Genomic DNA, 18,853 nt, shown 5'->3' with positions numbered 1-18,853 from the left:
TAAATGCTACAACCTGTTGCTGAGTTCAGGCACATGCACATTCTCATACAACCCCGAACACAATCCTGAACACAATTTCAGATGTTGTTGGGCTACAACTCCCATTATCGCTGACACCCTGTCTTTGTTGTAGGTATTTCGTGGGAGTCGCTTTTGAGTAATCTGTGCAGCCGTTAGGCTGCCAAGCAATCTAATGCACTTTTACTTTGGGCATAAACAAACAGGGCTTCCTTCTGAGCAGTGGCGGAGGAAACCTCTCTGCCACCCAGGGCGGGGCAAACCACCCGGCAGTGCATGCGCAATGCCTGTAGGGACTGTGCAGGCACGGCAGCCCATACGGACGCTGCCCGCACAGCACCTGTACCCTCAGCTGCTCCACAGCTGGGGGGAGGTAGCGGGCCATCTTGTCACCCTCCAGGGTGGCACCCGAGGCAGTCAGCCCCAGCCCCCCCTCATACACCCCTGCTTCTGAGTGAATATTAATAGGATTGCGTTATGAAATTCTTTTTTTAGAACTCCTTGCTGGGCTTCTGGAAGGTGTACACCAAAATTGTAGCTCTGCCAGAGGCAACCTACAGTTCTCAGGACCCTTTGAGGGAAGCAGTGTGTTTTAAATGTATGGCATAGATGCAGCCTCACAACCAGGGACCCAGCAGCTGGAGTGAGGATCCTTGAAATCAATCAGACCACCACCACACCTTGTTTCATTCTGCTAAGGTGCTGCAAGGTTCTTTGTGGTCTTCCCTGGAAACAGAATGGGGAAGCAAGCCATCTTGGGGTGTGGTTGGTGTTCTTAAGAGTATAGCACAGCACTATTTTCATTAATGGGGTAGGACAGCTGAAAATAATTGTCAGGGACATGGCTGAATCAAACGCCTGGGAAGAGTCAAACTCTGAAGATGAAGGAATGCCAGTACAGAGAGAGCCAGAGTCTGACTCTGGAGATGAAAGAATGCACACAGAGCAGGAGTAGGTTAGCTCGGCCGCCCTTCACCAAGAGTTCCCAGACTCAGAGCAGCAGACTTGGACAGCTCGCAGGCAGGAGGAGGGGGAGAGATAGATGGCATTGAGAGGGTTGCTATGCAAGCAGCAGAGAAACAGCGTTCAGGGGGCTCTTCTTCTGAGAGCAGGAAGGAACCCACCCACCTTCTTTCCAAAACAGAAGGGCTAAAAGGGTTAAAATGCAATAGCAGTGCAAAAGAGGAAGGACTGGACTTTGGCGCCCTTCGTGGTGCGACAGGGACGGAGACTCAAAGTGACCGACTTGTAGCAAAGAGCAGCAGGCTCAGAGCGGTGCTCTGGATGTAATTTGTAAATAAACATACCATAAAACTGCCAGAGAGTCATTAATTCTTATCGGGGCTTGCCTACCTGCCTGAGATCATTACAATAATATGCAGATATATTTTACATTTGGTGAACCTTGGGTTTCAGATGAACCAATTATCTGACTTGATTTTTGGTGGTTTCCTATGGTCTGCCAGCTGATGGGATTTAGGACAGGTGTCCCAACTTCTAGGGGCGGAAGGGTATTCAGCCCCTTCAATATTTGCTGGCAGGGGACTGGGCACCCTCTATGTTGAGCGTGCTTTAATGGTTGGCTCTTCCTGAACGCGAAGATGGTTCTCATATCTCCTCTTTTCCAGAATAAACATACCCAGCTCCTTCAACCGTTCCTCATCAGGCTTGGCTTCTAGACTCTTGATACCTTTATTACTTCCTGTGATCTGGACACTATGCTTCTATTGATGTAGCTGAGAGTCACTTTGGAGAATAGAAGACACGGCGGAAACTGTTGTACTATAAGTAATAGGGTTTATTCAGCTATTTACACCTTCAGTCTGCATGGAAGGAGTCTAGATCTTACGGCATGGTCACTTCAAGAGGCAGCATTACAAGCATCCTTCTGCCTCTGTCTCCAAATGGATCTCTCCTCCCTCCCTCCTTCTTCCAGAAACCCCTTGCCTTCCCCCAGAGCAGGTAACCTGGCAACCTATCAAATCCCCAGTGTTCATTCACACCTAGAGACAAGAGGGAAGTTCCCTTGCATTGTTAATGACCCCTATAGTACTCTTGATAGCCCTGGGTCAGCCAGGTTGATTTGCATAAGCCAGCCCAGGAATTATCTGTCTGGAACAGCTCTGCAGTGTGTGTTCTAATCCATATATCCCAATTAATCAAAATCCTAGCGTTTATTCATTCCGAGGGTTTAACAATAGCATTAGCTTTGCTGTTGCATCACACTATTGACTCATGTTCAGCCTGTGTTCCACCAAAACCCCTAGATCCTTTCCGCATGTACTGCTAGTAAGCCAGGTGTCCCCCATCCTATATTTGTGCATCTTGTTCTTCCTTCCTAAGTGCAGAACCTGACATTTGTCCCTATTGAAATTCATTTTGTTAGCGGGGACTCAATGAAGGGTTGCAAAAAAGCAGACATATTTGTTGACTTCTGCTTTTAACTATGGATTGGTATGATGACATTGCCCTTGAAATAGAGGCCGTGTCCTGGAAAAAGAGGACAAATGGCACCCACAATCCTGATTCTTTCTTCTGTGGCATTAGCTACCCCTCCCAGTTTGGTGCCATCTGCAAATCCGATGAGCATTCCCATTGCTCAAGGTAACAATAGATCAGGCTTGCTCCCAATATTTCTAAAATATTGTGGGCTGATTTTCCTACCAGCCTCTCAGACCTGGAGGCTGTCAGCAGCCCAGCAGGTACAGAGGGGGTGACCTCACAGAGGACCAGGTAAGCCAGTCCACAAAAGAGGGTAATATACCCATGACCTCATAGAGCCCATGAAGGTGTGGTCAAGCTGATCCTACCAAATAGCTACCCAGTGAAAGAGAAGGACTGAGACTCTCCCATCAGATATTGGGAGTTGAAGAAGTGGATCATTTAAGAGGATTTGGAATCGAATGTCCATATCAGGGTGAGTGATGAGCCAAGCAAAGACCTCTCCCCTCCTTTCATTTCCCTCCTCCAAATGACCCCTGGGCTGGTTGTGGATTGGGGAAAACACACCAGCTCCACCATGACAAAGTCTACTGGTTTTCTCCCTCCGTGTTTCGCAATGAACTGTATTTCTTAAAATAAACTAAAACAAACCTGGAAAGAGAAAGTGTGTTTTGACATGCAGTGTCCTAACACTTCGACCAACTTTCCCCGAGAAGTCATTGAAGCAGTGTGGTTTTTTTTAGGCAGTATAATCTTTTATTTTACACACTTATAAAACATAAAGCACATTTTTTCCTAGTTTTTCTAGCAACATATTTACATATGGTTTTGTCCTCGTAGCTTCCTCATATTCTAGAGACATTTGGGGGGCAAAGTAAAGGGGTGGGGTGGGGTGAAAAAAACTCAAAACTCTATACTTTAAGATCTGGTGAATTACAATAACAACTCTGTAATCTATTACAGTATTTCCCAATTTTTAAAGACTTGTTTCCCCACAAAGTCATTTTGTCATGAGAGAAAAGGTCAAATTTATATTTTTTGAACATGTGATGACATATCATTCGAACTAATGTTATTTTTTCAATAGTATCTTGAATATTAATGTATTTAGACCCGAGTGAATCCCATCTATCTTGTAGTACTACGTAGGAATATTCCAAGGTAGCCCAATTTGGACAGTTATGTCCTCCATCTTCTGTTTGTGCATCTGGTTCTTTCTGCCTAAGCGTGGAACCTTACATTTGTCCCTGCTGAAATTCATTTGGTTAGCTTGGGCCTAGCTATGGGGCAGTATTCTTGAGTTTGGGTCAAGACTAATAAGGACTTGCTTACTAAACTATAGTTGCTCTTGTGTCTGCTTCTTCCTTGGCTCTCATTCCCACACAGGACAACATGCGTGTCAGCAGGAAGCAGGGCATGCTACTGCTGGCTGGCTACATGACGTACGTGGTGTTGGGTGCCCTCGTCATTGAGCTTCTGGAGAACGATCACCACAGAAGACTAGAAGAAGCAGCGTTTCACATGAAACAACAATTCTTTTCGAACTACACCTCTCTCAGCCCAGAAGAGGTGGAGTTATTCATAGTGGTAAGGCATTACTTTAGCAAGACTGAAAGGGTAGACCATGGCATGACACCAGAGGTTAAGAGGTCAGAAAGAATATAGGGGGGGGAATACTGTTTAGGAGGTGGTGATCAAGGTGGGGACAGAATCATTGCCCAGCATAAAGCCATAAAGACTCAACCTTCCTTCTGCATGTGAAATTTTATCCCCATGGAAGATTAGGCAGATCGATGCTTTGATGGTGTTTCCTGCTTGGCAGGGGGTTGGACTGGATGGCCCTTGTGGTCTCTTCCAAATCTATGATTCTATGATTCTATGGCTACTAGCCATTATGGCTGTGTTCTGCCAACACTGTTGGAGGCAGCATGGGCTTATCCACACTGAGCTTTCCTCCACTCTTTCCAGGCATGGCAATGATTTAAAGCTCCGTGTCTGAGCACCATTTCGTTGCTCTGGGGCTTTCCTCATGAAAACCAGCTTGTTAACGGCAATCCATTGCAAACCCAAATTGACGTTCGCTCCGATTCAGCTATAAAGAGCAGGTTTTTGTTAGTATTTGTACTGTATTTGTTGGGAAACGTATTTTGCAAAGAATAAATTGGGCAAAGGAGTACATATGTAATGTAGCAGCTGCAAAAGAGGTGACTCCAATCAAGGTCACAGAAAAGCTGAATTACTGTCTGGTTAACTACCTTGAAAAGTGTTTGTTAGTGCCTTAGAACAGAGGGTGGGAGATGGGGTTGTCTCAGCATTGTTTTGTTGACTGAGAATATGGGAGAGCCAATACTCCAAGCAGACTCTGTCCAGAAGTCAAGGGGTAATGATTTATGCATTGCTACCAAAGTGTATGTTTTTGGACGAAGGAGACCAAACCTTCTCTTGGGCTCAAGGGAGAGAAACCTCCCTCATTCCCCTCTAATGGCAAAGGCGCCTACTTGAGAGCTGCCAGAAATGAGTTCCAGAGAGTTCCGGCTGGGCAAAAAATGCCCTGGTTGCTAGACTGATCCAGAAGAACTTCTCTTCTGAATGGATCATGATTTGGTTTGTGGTATCTGGTTATAATCAGAGGAGGGGTTATTCTTATTGTTGGAATATTCAAACTCGGTCTTGCATTCAATTGCAGAAACTGGTAAAAGCTGTTCGGTTGGGAGTAGATCCAGTAGGAGACAATCCTCATAAGAAACACACCAGCTGGGATTTCGCTAATTCTTTCTTCTTCGTGGGAACTATGTTAGCCACAATAGGTACTGTCATTTGGTTCTGGCTTCTCCCCAGATATAATATGAAGGGCATTCAACTTCTCTCACTTAGATAATTGTGTTAAGCTGCAGGCTTTGCTTTTGCTCCTTCATCATCCTTCACACCTCATCTTTGTCTTTCCCTTTCTGGCCAAATAAATAGTTCATTTATTAAATGCCCAACAAGACCATTCCCTGATTACCGGTAGTTATTTATTCCCCACCCTTCTGGGGCCAACCTATTATTAAAACTACCCTGTGGAAAGCAATTGGGCTAGGAAACGAGTTCAAATCCCACCAGGTTCAACTGACCCCATTCCAGTCTCCCAATGCAAATCCATCCCTCTCAGCACAACCCTATGCATTCAGTGGGACTTGCTCCCCAGTAAATTTGCATAGGATTAAAACTTCTTTCCAGTAAGCTACAAAATACACACAAGAAACCACACACCCTTTATGTCTGGATGCAGTGGCGGAGCTTCATGCTCTGGCACCGGGGGTGGGGTGGGGGTGGAGACCAGGTGCGGGCATGGCAGGCTGCCTGCAGTGGCATGGCGCCCAGTGCATGGGGGGGCCAGCTGTGATGGCCCCCCACTTGGATCGTGCTGCTGAGGCCGATGCGCTCCCTTCCTCCCCCAGTTCCTGGATGAATGCCTTCAATGCAGAAAACCATGCACTGAATGAGTGGGTTAACCTACCCTTTTAGCAATGTTTAATCCAGAGCTTTGTGGCAGTTCTCGTTAGCATACCTTGCCGACGATTTTTTGTTTCCCGGTGCCGGTAGCATATCTGCTGCCGTAGATGAGCGGCAAACCCTCACAATATGACCCTTACGGGAACAGATGGCGTCCCTGAAGTGGCATTTGGCCTGAGGGTGGTTGCCACCACAACGTGCACAGTCTGATTGGTCCGTTGTTCACCGTTTGACTTTTCCACGTTCCTGCTTGATGTGGCAGACGTCATCCTCTTCGTCTGAGCAGCTCTCAGATTTGCTGATCTCTCCATGGTGGACCAGAGTCGGCTTCTTTGGAATTGTCGGGCTGTTGGCCTTGTGGATCTCTGCTGTTGAATGTTTTACTGCCTCCTCGGCTTGGGCTTCCTCGATGGCCTGTTTGAGAGCGAGATCGCACTTGGCAAGAAAATGGCACTGTAGGTTTTCGTCGCTCACACCACACACAATTCAATCCAGCAGGGCATTGTCCAAGTCCCAGAATTCACAGTGGTATGCAGCCTTCCTGAGTGCCGACAGGAATTCACTAATCGTGTCCCTCTCAATTTGGATTCAATGATGGAATGCATGGCGGGCAGTGATTCTGGAGACTTTGGGCGCGTGGCGCCCCTTGAGTTTCTCAGTCAGCGTGTCCCAAGGCACAGCCTGCACAGCCAGCGGGGCGACGAGAGCCCAAGCCTTCTCGAAGACTTCTGAGCCGCAGACGGTGAGGAAAAGAGCTCTCTTCCGATTGTCCGTCAGATCGGTGAAAGCGTTTGCCTCGAGGTAGCATTCGAAATGGGCAAAATAAGAATGCCATGACTCAGTTGCTGGAGAATAAGAGGGAGAGGCAGTAGTGAAGCCATGGTTTCCCAATGCTGACTGGATGGTGAGGAACGGACGCAAGCCTCAGCGATATCTCAGCTCTTGAGTGTTCATCTCAGTAGTTCAGTTCTGGCTGTGTCTTGTTTCATCCATCCCATCCTCGTCGCCAGTGTTAAATTGTGGGAAAGATAGACGAAGGACACAGCTCTTTAGACCAGCAGCTCTTTATTACAGCAGTTAGAACTTCTCCTTGAGTCTGACACAACAGCGTAGCTGGCTGCCTTATATAATACTAAGTAACTTGTAACAGTAACAAATTCCAACTAACTAACCAATCAGTGAACGACAGCTCTCAATCCTTCATTTGCATACTGGTGGCCCTGAGTGAGAACTGCAACCAATATTAATACATAACACCACCTTAAAAAAATCTCCACCATTCTTTCGTAGATCGTTCCCTGCCAGCGACTGTCAAGAGTATCAGTTGCTGCTCCTGCTTATTTACGACTCGTGTTTTCTGTCAAACCCCCCCCCCCAAGCTAAAAAATATTGTGCAATCCTCCCCCCAAATAGGTCAGCTCTGGTTACTTTGCAAAAAAATAATTGGGTTTGGGGTTGCTGTTTAGGCACTCGGTCTCAAAAAATGTTCGCCACCACTGCTCTATCTGATAAGCTCCAGGCGTGCCCTATTTCATCACCAAAGACATATTATCAAACACATTTCTAAATTTATCCCAAAAGAAGAATTTTGTAATTCGTTTTTTAATCTAATAGCTGTGTCACAAATTTTGAAGAACTGAAAAATCTGAAGGTAATTGGGAAATTGACAGTTGCTGACGTCCTTTGCAACCCTTTCTTAATCTTTCAACAGGCTATGGAAACCTCTGTCCCCAAACAGCAGATGGTCAGATTTTTTGTGTTATTTTTGCTCTCTTTGGAATCCCCTTCAACCTCATCTGCTTGAACTATATTGGCTTTTTTGTCTCAAGAATCTTTGAAACCTGTGCAGAGAAAGTATATTGGAAAGAAGATAAGGTAATTCATCTGGAGATGATTTCTAATCTTACCAGTCACAAGGCTGAGGCCAACATAAACTGTTGCTGCACTCAGGTCCTGTATGCAGGTTTCCTGTGGGTATTTGGTCAGCTTCAATAAGAACAGGATCCTCAACTAGATGGGCCCTTGCCTGATCCAGCTGGGCTGGATATTACATATACATATACATATACATATACATATACATATACATATACATATACATATACATATACAATTAGCTGCTTCTATAATAGGAGGAAGACAAGAATAAATTAGACATGTGCATTATGCCCTCTAATTAAGTGAGGAAGATAAACTTGAGCTCTGACTTCAATTAGGAATGAGAGAAACCCACCAAATTATTTGTTTTTAAAAGCACATGTCTTCTTAAAACATGTTTTAAGAAGCACAGCTGTTTGCCTTTAGTGAAACAGGCTCCAGTATAAATTTGCAAAATATATCTTCCTAAATTCATGGAATTTATTATTCTTAATTCTCCAAAATGTTAGTGGGTGCAAGGGTGGGTGCAACAATGTACAGCTGAAACAAAATATAAAATCAAAACATCCTTCCAGTAGCACCTTGGAGACCAACTAAGTTTGTTCTTGGTATGAGCTTTCGTGTGCATGCACACTTCTTCAGATACATGTACAACACAGTTTAGATATTACAAACTCGGACATTACTTTCCCCTATAGTTCTATTTTTTTCAACATTTAGAAAATCAAGTTTGCCACGTTAACTTGGGATTACGACAGACCAAGGCTTTGAGACACTTGCCTGTTTCTAAAACGAAGGTTTCTTATTTGCTTACAGCTTGTGGTTTGTCTGGAGGAGCCAAAAACAAAGAGCCCAAGTTTGGACAAACATGCTAAGCCAAACCATGCCTTAGTTTGTGGCCAGGCAGCGCCTGAGGGGGAGCAAAGCAGCACACCACCTCCTCTTCTGGAACCTGTCTTGGAGAAATTTAAAAGGAGTTTCCTAGACTGTAGCTTCCCCACACAGCAACCCAAGGATGCAGCCTCCAAGTGAAATGATAGGCCTTTATTGAAAAAGAAATGTGCATAGGGACAGCCTCAAACATAAGAAGAAGACTGCAAAGAACCACATCCAAAGCCATGTTCTTTATACATTTCTAGATTACACACGTCATTTCTCTTCCCCAGTCAAAGGATCACAGCCATCTTAACAGGTGCAAACCCATGTCGTCATCCTGAACCTATCCAAATAATTTGGTTCTTCTGATCAGCCCTCACCATAATATCGTGTGATTATGTACAACCATTTTTCGGTGCCTTTCTTTATTAAGGCTTTGACTAATTTTCCTGTTCATTACAAGTTTTCCAATGTCCTCCTCTTTCATCTTTTTACAAAATAATTCAAGACTGATCATAATTGCCATGCCTAGCTGATTCTCTTTTCAGGCACACAATGGCACCCATAGATTCTAACAGTTTATTCTTTTCAATGTTTGCGAACGGACATTCACTATGTTCAGTACATCAAAGCAGCTAGTTCTGTACTGTAAAAGGCAGCTACAGACCCTTTTAGTTCAACCAGGCCATAGACTAAAAAGAACACGGAACAATCGAAATACAGTTTTATTAAATTATCATTTTCTCCAACGCCTGCACCCTTGCACTGCCACACTAAACCATGGCTTGGCTTATGTGTCACTACATGTGAACCAAGCAATTGCATGTGAATGGAGAACTGGGTATTGTGCTCCAGATGAAGTCTAACTAGGGTGGAATTATTGTTATTTATCTGTTAATGCAGCCTAAAATCCCTGTGCATGGCTGGAGGCCAAGAAAACTGAGCTCTGTTGCATCAAACCTGCCTTTTTTATTTCCTTTTTTGGCTTTATTTTTCAGAAAACAGCAAAATATCTTTTCTTCTACGTGGTTGTGGGAATTCAAGCATTTCTTCTTTTGCCATCAGCCCTCTTTCAATGGATGGAGGACTGGACTTATAGTGAAGCTGTCTATTATACATTTATTACACTCAGCACCATTGGTTTTGGAGACTATCTAATAGGTAAGGCTTTCAACGTACTTTCATATTGTGGGCTTAACTGTTGTGCTGAAGAATATGAAAGCTCAGATCAGGTCTCATACAAAATGATGGCTGGCAATGATTATAATTTGGAACCCAAACCATATTTTAAGTTTCTCAAGTACAGACCCTCCAAGTACAGTGGTACCTCGGGTTAAGTACGCTTCAGGTTAAGAACTCCGCTTAAGAACAGAAATCGTGCTCTGGCGGCGCGGAGGCAGCAGGAGGTCCCATTAGCTAAAGTGGTGCTTCAGGTTAAGTACGCTTCAGGTTAAGAACGGACCTCCGGAATGAATTAAGTACTTAACCCGAGGTACCACTGTATCCCAATTTTCCAGGAACAGTTCCGGATTTACAGAAGCCATCCCAGTTTCTGATTTGATCCTGGAATGTTCCGCTTTTCCTTAAGAAGTCCCTATTTTCATTGGAGAAATATTGAAGCCAAGGAGATAAGTAACCTTTAGAACAGTGTTTTTCAACCACTGTTCCGCGGCACACTAGTGTGCCGCGAGATGTTGCCTGGTGTGCCGTGGGAAAAACGTCCCGGCCGTTGTTGTTGCCTTCCTTCAGCTAATCAGGGTCAGCCCTCGCGTTTGTACACAGAGCCGAAAAGAGACGCCGGCTGCCTCAAAAGTGCCTCCCTCCTTCCTTCGCCCTCCCGCCAGCCAATCGTCTGCGCCCTCCGGCCTGCCGGAGTTCCCCGCCTCCTCGGCCGTCGGCGTGGCCCTGAAGGGGTCCTGCGCTCCGCACGCGCCTTGTCGCGAGTGGGGTTCCGAGGCCAATCGGATTTGGGAACTTGGGCTGCTCCTAAGTGGAGGGAGAAGAAGTCCGGTTGCAGCTTCTTTCCCAATAGGAGTGCGATCCCGTTAAAGTGACTGGGAAATGGGCCAACGCGGGGTGAGGGGCGGGGCCGGCAACGTGCTATAAAGGCGCGAAGGCGTGTGTGGTGATGGCGCTTGGTGGCATGCGCGTGCGTGAGGTTTTGGCGGCGCGAGGAGGACGAGTTGGTCTCGCTGCCGCCGCCGCCGCCTCCCCCGCAACCTCCTCGCTCGGCTGCGCTGCTCGGCCGACGCCCTGAGGGGACATGGCGGGTAAGTAGCGGGCACGAGGCAGCTCTGGTGGTCAAGCGAGGGAAGAGGTTTGAAGGCGGCAAGAGGGAGGCTGGAGCGGTGGCAGCGGTTTTCTGAAGGGAGCCCTGTCGTCCCCGAGTCTGCAGGAGGAAGGAGCAGGCTCGCTTTCTGAGGCTGCCTTAGCGGAGCTTCCCTTCGGGAAGGGCTTGGCCTGGGGCTTCGCTGGAGGGCGGAATGAGGGGCGCTTCTCGCCGGCTGGTTTGCGTTTCTGACCCGCCCTGAACTAGTGCAACAGGCAAATCAACAACCATTCTCTCACCTTTTGTCCTGGCCAGCAAAAGTATAACTTTGGATGCAGCAATGGATCTGCCCCACTGCTGGAGGTGGGGCTTGGGGCTTTCTGTGTCCATCAGTGCAAACCTTATGCATTGGTCATTCGTTATAGTTTTGGAGCCTTAACAATCTTATAAACAAACATCACTAATTTTCCTAACTGAAAACTGTGGTTCTGAGATGCTTGGACACACCTGCCCAATTTGTTCAATGTTGCATCATACTGTTGTCATTTTAAAGATCATTATTTAAAGGAGACCAGGGGCTGAAGTGGATATTTTTGAAGCACATGCTTTTGTTTTTATAACCAAATAAATTATTGTGAGATGCTCAGACTCTTAAGTTTTACAGACTTCACCAGAAGTGATCCTGCTCTTTATTATGTTCTCCCCCAAAATAAAAGCAGGGAGGGAGGAATAAAAAAAAAAACCCAAGGAAGCCTAATTGCCAGAGGAGGAGCTAGCTGCTCCAGCACCCTAAGCAGCACACATGCTGTGCACCGCTGGGGGGGGGGGCAAGTCAAGCGTCCCAGGGCACTGCCCATGGTGAGGGTCCCAGGGGGACAGCACGGTGTGGACAACCACTGCCGTGCACAGGTATGTGGACAACCACTGCCGTGAATTGTACACAAGATCATCACAAAAAAGGGAAACACCACATTGGCTGGGCTCTCAAGTGTGGCATGGCAGTTAATTATATCATGTCAGGATGTCTCAGGAGCTTCTCCACTCATGTCTTTGTCACAAAAAGTCACTCAGGTACAAGACTAGAGTCCCTCAGACCTTACTTGGGGCTGGACTATATTTTGAAAAAAATATGAACAAATTCCTATGCCCCACAAATAACCCAGAGATGCATTTTAAATAAAAGGACAGGTTCCAATTCTGTAAAAACACGCTGATTCCTGGACCATCCGCGGGCAGCATTTAGAAGGTGATTGGGCCACATCCGGCCCCCGGGTCTTAGTTTGGGGACCCCTGCTCTTAAGTCCAAGAATTATAAAATACTTTCTTTGTGTTTATTTGATTCCTATTCAAGAGAATTACTTTATATATAGTTAATATAGGCACAGAGTTAATTTTTTAAACATTTTCTAATGGTGGTGTGCCTCGTGATTTTTTTCATGAAACAAGTGTGCCTTTGCCCAAAAAAGGTTGAAAAACACTGCTTTAGAAGACATCTGAAGGCACCCCTGTTTTAAGGTTTAATTTTTTATTATATTTTTCTATATGTTGGAAGCCGCACAGAGTGGCTGGGGCAACACAGTCAGATGGGTTGGGTATAAACAACAAACTTGTTGTTATTTATTTATTTATTTATTTATTTATTTATTTATTTATTATTATTATTATTGAATAGGGCATCCCTATTCTAGAATAGATAATTTAACAGTTGGTCTGTGAGCATTTAGAAAAGGATGCTGTGATTACTAAGACCCAGCATGGGTTTCTCAAAAATAAGTCAGGCCAGACAAATCTCATTTATTTTTTTGATCAAATTACGAACTTGGTGGGTCAGGGAAATGCTGTGGACATAGTATATCTTGATTTTGGTAAGGCTTTTGATAAAGCACTCCTTGAGTTTCTTGAGAGGAAGCAGGTAAAATGTGGGTTGAATAAGTGTTAGGTGGATTTGTAGCAGGCTGGCTGACTGAACCCAAAGTGTACTCATTAATGGTTCCTTGACATCCTGCCTAGAAGTGACAAGTTGGGTGCCATAGGGTTTTGTCTTTATAAATGACTTGGATGAATGAATTGAGAGGATGCTCATCAAATGCACAGATGATACCAAACTGGGAGGGATAGCTAATGTCACAGAAGACAGAACCAGAATTGCAAATGACCTAAACAAGCTGGAGAACTGGGCACAAGATAACAAAATGCATGGATTTTGCACCATTCTAGCAACTGCAACCACTGCTACCTGAGGCCAACAACTGGAACAAACTGTTGCCAACAAATGTGGGATGAAAATAAATGTTTCTATTATTATTATTATTATTATTATTATTATTATTATTTATAAACAAGAATAATGTTATACAAATAAATATACAGTGCTACTTTGGGTTACATACGCTTCAGGTTACATACGCTTCAGGTTATATTCTCCACTAACCCAGAAGTAACGCTTCAGGTTAAGAACTTTGCTTCAGGATAAGAACAGAAATCGTGCTCTGGCGGTGCAGCGGCAGCGGGAGGTCCCATTAGCTAAAGTGGTGCTTCAGGTTAAGAACAGTTTCAGGTTAAGAACGGACCTCCGGAACGAATTAAGTACATAACCAGAGGTGCCACTGTACCAAGTTTTCTCATGTCATTTGTATATCACAAAAATAACATAATAAATGTGGAGTAATATCTACAATATATGGTTCATTATTAGTGAACCAATTTCTTGGTTCATGAACTGGTTTAAACAATTAGGAAGAAAAGAGGTGGAGGGGGAATGGTAAGTGGGGTGGGGTCAGGTGGTTATCCAAGTACATTTCTGAGCACAATTCAAAGTGTTGGTGCTGACCTGTAAACCCCTAAAAGGCCTCAGTCAAGTATACTTGAAGGAGCATCTCAACCCCACTGTTCAGCCCAGACACTGAGGCCCACCTCCGAGGGCCTGGGGCCAGTCCCTCACTGCAAGAAGTGAGGTTACAGGGAACCAGGAAGAGGGCCTTCTCAGTGGTGGCACCCTCCCTATGGCACACCTTTCCATTAGGTGTCAAGGAGCTAAAGAACCATAAAACCTGTAGAAGACATCTGAAGGCAGCCCTGTATAGTCAGATGGGTGGGGTACAAATAATAAAATCATCATCATCGAGCAGGAAGTTACATGATGTACACTGATTGGAAATGTGGTAGTGCAACCACCCCAAAGCCTTTACAGGCTCAAACATCATCATGAGCCCAAACCGTCACAAACAGGCAATTATAAGGACATTGGCAGTTTCCTATGTTTAGTGGTAGAAATGTGTTTTAAATGTATGATGTGAACATGACCTAACCAAGTTTAGATAAACTGAATTGGCGGGTCCTTTTTTTTTAAAGTAAATAATTCTTATTAATTTTCCAATTAAAAAAAATCTTATTACTAACAATTCAAACAAAATCTTTCCACATTCAAAAACAAAAAACAATATAGCCAATTATATAATCCGAATTAATTAATTTCGAAGGGACTTCCCGTGTTCTGGATTCAAGAGCTAAATGTCCATCCTTTATCTTTCTGCTATCTTCTTTGTTACTTCACAATTTTCCAATCCTGATATTGACAATCTCCTCTCTCCATCAGTCAGTCGCTGGTATAACTATCTTGTTTTATTTGACCATTCCTTATTTCGATAATCACGCAGGGGGCTTTTTCCACACTGTTCTCAGTCTTAATATTTTGAAGCACAGTCCTCCTTCGACGACCCCTCCCTTTTCTGCTGATTGTTGTTCTAATAGGCTCTGGGCTTCCATCCAAGGTTGAAGTTAATTAGCGACTTCACACCGTCTTTTGATCTTTGGTGTTTCAAATGTATTGTAGGAGTGTACAGTAAGTTTTCCCCATAAAAACCCACGCCAGCTCTCCGGGGCCCTCGGACAGCTGGCAGACACCCAGAGTTCACCGCCACTCTCCTCTCAAACTGTAATATTACATGCAAGTAAATGCATCCTCTGTAAAGTACACCCCTTTTGTAATTCCAATAAAAAAAATCTCCAATCTCCCCCCATTGAAGGAGACTTTTTCTGATCATATCCTTTTTCTTACTGCGTCAGAGCTTCTACTGTCGCCATATTTCTTCCTCAGCTCGAGCTGATCTGGTCATATCTGATGTTGCTCTGCCAATTTTGACCAGGGCTCTTCGCTGAGGACTGCGATAACGCCAATAAGTCCAATTATTTTACGCCTCCTGCGTTTCCTTTGGGTAATTAATTCTTTCTTGTTGGGGTTCGCCAAGTCACGAAATACCAAATATAACAAATGCAAAAGTACGGCAGCCGCTAACCTGATTCATCAAAAAGACAAGAAAGGAGTCTTTTTGAAGCCTGAATCTTGGCCTACAGCGACTGTGTAGTTTAGCAGATTTTTCTTTTAACTCTTTCCGTCCAGAACATGCCTGGGTTTTGTTTGCCAAATCTTTTAATTTTTAGGAAGCAGGGACTCCTGGCTGACGAGACTGATGCTGGAGAGTTGCTGAAGTCGTGCCTTGGACCTCACCCAGCGTCCCTGCCTCTGCATCTTGTTGCGGAGCGCAGATAACCGACGGTCTGCGGGGACCCTGGGTGTGTGTGTCAGGGTTAATTGTCCTCATTTAACCCTGAATTACTGGCACAGCTGGCTGGCTGGCTGATCTCTTGGGAGGCCGCCATATCTCATCGCCAGAAGCCGGAAGTCTGAGTTGGCAGGTCCTTTAAATCACCTCCTCACACATATTGTTGCTTTTCTCTGTGTCTCCAGGGAGGAAGAGCGACAGGACGTATTTTATGGGCTACCGGCTACTCGCAGCCACTTGGATAGTCATTGGTCTGGCCTGGATAGCTGTGCTGTTTGACCTCGTATCCTCATTCCTGGAACCTCCGGCTCCAGTAAGAAGAATGTCAATAAGAAGAGCGAGTAATGTGGATAGCATGACACAAAACGTAACACTGTCCCAAAGGGGACAGTCTATTAGATTTGCAGTGGAGGAGAGTACATCGTTGGATTCTCGTAGAGATTGACATAAAAATCAGTTGTACTCAAGAACTTCCGTTGAGCTTTTTATATTTATATGCCATTGTGACATTCTGCTGATTCCTTAAAAACTCACTAGTTGCTCTTTAAGTTATGCAGTTCCTAATAAACTGTGAAATAGCCAGGTTTCTGCAACCAAGAGAAGGAGGGTGGGTCTTAAATAAAAATCAGCTTTATATACTGTTGTTTTCATGTTTACTTTCGATGTAATCTTTTTGGAAAGTTAATAAATTGTTATTAAAAAATACATAAAAAGCAGCTATACTCAAGAACTTCCACTGAGCTTTTTATAATGATATTTATAATTTTATTGTGACATTCAACTGATTCCTTAAAAACTGGCTGCTAGTCTATAAATTAGTACAGTGGTGCCCTGCTAGACGAATGCCTCGCTAGACGAAGGCATTCGTCTAGTGGAAGGCAGCCCCGCAAGACGAAAAAGTCTATGGGGCTGCCTCGCAAGACGAAAAATGTTCGTCTCTTTTTTTTTCGTCTAGCGAAAGCGCGGCTTGCATTGCCGCTTCGCTAGACGAAAAACCCGCTAGACGAAAATTTTCGCAGGACAGATTATTTTCGTCTAGCGGGGCACCACTGTAATTCCTAATAAACTGTGAAATAGCTGGGTTTTCTGCATCAGATTATAATGCCTCTTCATTACAGGATATGTATTGTGCTTTGATAATTTTTTAGCAACAAAGAGAGAAAGGGAGGGTCTTACTTGGAACCTCAAAACTGGAATGTGTGCAGAGGAGAGCAACCAAGATGATCAAGGGTCTGGAAACCAAGCCTTATGAGGAGTGGTTGAAGGAGCTGGGTATTTTTATTCTGGAAAAGAGGGGACTGGGGGATATATGAGAGCCATCTTCAAATATCTCAAGGGCTGTCACATGGAAGAGGGAGCATGCTTGCTTTCTCCTGCTCTGGAGGGGAGGATTCAAACCAATGGCTTCAAGTCACAAGAACGGAGATTCCAACTCAACACCAGGAAGAACTTTCTGACAGTAAGAGCTGTTCAGCAGTGGAACGGTCTCCCTCGGAAGGTGGTGGACTCTCCTTCCTTGGAGGCTTTTCAGCAGAGGTTGGGTGGTCATCTATCATAGATGGTTTAGTTGAGATTCCTGCATTGCAGGGGGTTGGACTAGATGTCCCTTGTGACCCCTTCCAACTCTGCTATTCTATGAGAATTTATTAGATTTTCCAATTAAAAAACCAATTAAAGCCAATACATTATAATACATGGTTTAAAACTCCAAGCTCCCCCCTCTCCCACCGAGGGGAGCATTACGCACCAAACCCCCCTCTCACAGAGGTAGCAAAAATCATTTTACATTTAACCACATACTTTCCAAAACACAGCACGCTGACCCTCCTCCGGGGCCAGTTAATTAAATTCCAATCTTTATTCCTTTACACTGCTCTGCTATTCTATGATTCCATGATTCTAATGGGCATTTTCATCCAACATCAGGAGAGGCAAAGGGTCCCTGCGTATAGTGGGAGGGAGGTGGTGGAATTTTCTGCCTTGAGGACCACATTCAGCGGCGTCGCTAGGGGGGGCGGGGGGCCGCCCCGGGTTCCAGGGGAAGGGGGTGACACTTGGGCTGTCCCGCCTCGCCCCGCTGGCGGCCCCCAAGCAAGCCGCGGAGCAAGGCCGCTCTGCCCCGAAGCTCGTGCGGAACCCGCTTGCCGGCACCGCTATGGGGCTGCCCCGCCCCTGCTGCATGAGCCGCCGTGGAAGCAGCAGCGCATACGCGAGTGCACACGCGGGATATTTCACGCATGTGCACTCCGTCTGGGCCAGCGCTGCCACTTCCGTGGTGACATTGCGAGCCCGCTGGATGAAATAGCGGCTTGTGGGGAGCTGCTGATCGCGCGCGGCAGCCCCACAAGCCGCCTTTTCACTCAGAGGGCTCACAAAGTCGCTGTGAAAGCGGCGGGAGCCCAGCGACGGAGTGCGCATGCGCAAGATGTCACGCATGCACACTCTGTCTGGGCCGGCGCTGCTGCTTCCGCGGCGACGTTGCGAGCCCGCCGGGTGAAAAGGCGGCATGTGGGAAGCTGCCAATCACGCACGGCAGCCCCACAAGCCGCCTTTTCACCTGGTGGGCTCGCAACTTCGCCGCAGAAGCGGCGGTGGGGGCCCAGCGACGGAGTGCGCACGTGTGACATTTTGTGCGTGCACACTCCGTCTTGACACAACTTTAGGGCGCCCCACCCCCAGGGGGTGCCTCCTCCGCGCTGCCGCCCCGGGCAGCATGGAGCCTTCCTCCACCCCTGACCACATTGGCTTCTGCCTTCCAGTGAGCACTGCACGCTCTCACATGTGTGCATGCCTACTTGTGAACACACACAGGCAGACACACACACACACAGAGAGAGAGACACAGAGCCCCCCCCCCACCAAAGCAGTGAAGACTAGCTGAGGTGGAAATGGCAGCTGCACCTCCATTCATCAAAAGATGGATGGGAGTTCAAACTCCCCCATCCCGGGCACTGAGCCTCACCCACTATTTAGATATATGTGCCTTTAGCAAAAATAGTGGGGGGTCCTGAAGGGTTAGAAAAAAATGGCCTGGTGGCTAGATTAAGCTCCCAAACTGGGAGTTGCCCACCCCTGAAATATAGGATTGCATGGCCAATGTTTCATTTAATATTGTGGTATGCCACCCCAATCTCCGAGTGCTGCAAGCTTCTAGGGTTTCCTTAACTAGAGTTTGGTTTCCTTGGGATGGCATGCAGCAGTCTTTGGTGTCTTCAGGATATATGGCTTATTTACACATTCTTCTTCTTCTTCTTCTTCTTCTTCTTCTTCTTCTTCTTCTTCTTCTTCTTCTTCTTCTTCTTCTTCTTCTATC

General features: G+C 45.7%; 1 long non-coding RNA gene across 1 annotated transcript; it reads left to right on the top strand.

Annotated features, from left to right (window-relative positions):
* The first annotated feature begins 5,191 nt into the window (after positions 1-5,191).
* Positions 5,192-7,824, top strand: LOC117059650. The gene is made up of 2 exons (XR_004427935.1): positions 5,192-5,267; positions 7,667-7,824. It is a non-coding gene; the product is annotated as an uncharacterized LOC117059650 (long non-coding RNA).
* The last annotated feature ends 11,029 nt before the right edge of the window (positions 7,825-18,853 follow it).

The sequence above is a fragment of the Lacerta agilis genome, chromosome 1 (assembly GCF_009819535.1).
Source record: "Lacerta agilis isolate rLacAgi1 chromosome 1, rLacAgi1.pri, whole genome shotgun sequence".
In the NCBI taxonomy this organism is placed as follows: domain Eukaryota; kingdom Metazoa; phylum Chordata; class Lepidosauria; order Squamata; family Lacertidae; genus Lacerta; species Lacerta agilis.
Note: the sequence above shows the minus strand (reverse complement) of the source record. Positions and strands in the feature narration are given on the sequence as shown.